Source organism: Rhipicephalus microplus, chromosome 3 (genome assembly GCF_043290135.1).
Source record: "Rhipicephalus microplus isolate Deutch F79 chromosome 3, USDA_Rmic, whole genome shotgun sequence".
NCBI lineage: Eukaryota > Metazoa > Arthropoda > Arachnida > Ixodida > Ixodidae > Rhipicephalus > Rhipicephalus microplus.
In genome coordinates, this window is record NC_134702.1 from 145,670,097 (window position 1) to 145,671,255 (window position 1,159).

Consider the following 1,159-nt stretch of genomic DNA (forward strand, 5'->3'; position numbering starts at 1 on the left):
CATTGTATTAAACTGCAATTATTCATTCTTTGTAAAAATTGTATTCTCTTTATGTTTCCCCTCCCTATGTTGTGCCCCTAATAGGCCTTTAGGGTACTTTATTAAAAAAATTAAAAGATAATTCAAAAGAAATGATTTGAAATGTTCTGCAGCAAGGACAAAACATCGTGCGGTAATGTGCAGTAGAGAGTCGTAATAACCGGCACATCTTTTATTTTGGTTACGGTAGCCGTTTCCTGCGACTGAACTTATTAACGGTGTTGATGTAGAGTTCTAATAATTGTTTCCGAAATGCTGATAGCGTCTGGAATTAACTTGAGGAAATAGTTTATATTAGGTGCTCCCTCTGGCAGGATAATAGAAGAGTATTTCCTAATATATTGAGACACATACATACGTACAAAGAACTTTATTTGAACACCAGAAGGACTAGTTATACGAGGTGCTAAAGTCCCCACAACCAGTCAGCGGCTCCATTCAGGTGGGCACAGGAAGAGGAAAACCTTCCGTGATGGCCCACGTGCTCTGGCCATGTCCTGCGACTGTGGGCGCAGATTCATCTGATGAAGACTCGTGGTGGCGGAGCTTACACTTCCACTATATCGAGGATGTTTTTTTGTTAGTCAGGAATAAATGGTCATTTTCATTGGTTAATTTTTTTAAATATTTTTAGATGTCTGATCTTGAGTCAGCGTTCAATATTTTATGTAGATTGGTTAGGGAGGGAAGGCTTTCGAATTTCCACTTTGAAGCATTAGGTTAACTTATGAGCAGCAGGTAGAACAGTGACCACTCGGATGTTGCCTCACGACATGAGTTCTGACAAGGTCGGGACAGCTATTCTGCAGTAAAGAAAAGAAGTAAAATGATCCCGTCATCTAAATTGTTTAACCTTCATCCAAGAACATTCTCCGAAGCATGTTGGAAAGCACACTGAACAATATATTTTCATGTGCCAGCCAAACATTAATCAACACGAGACGCTAAGACGTGATGCCGACGACATTTTGGTCAAGGAAGAAAGGAAAATAGGAGGAAAAGAACGGCAGGGAGGTTAACCAGCCTATAGGCAGCCAGTTTGCTACCCTGCCCATAGGAGGGGGGTGGGGGAGATGAAAGATGGAGAGAAAAGATGAAAGAGAGATAAACACAGGCCATT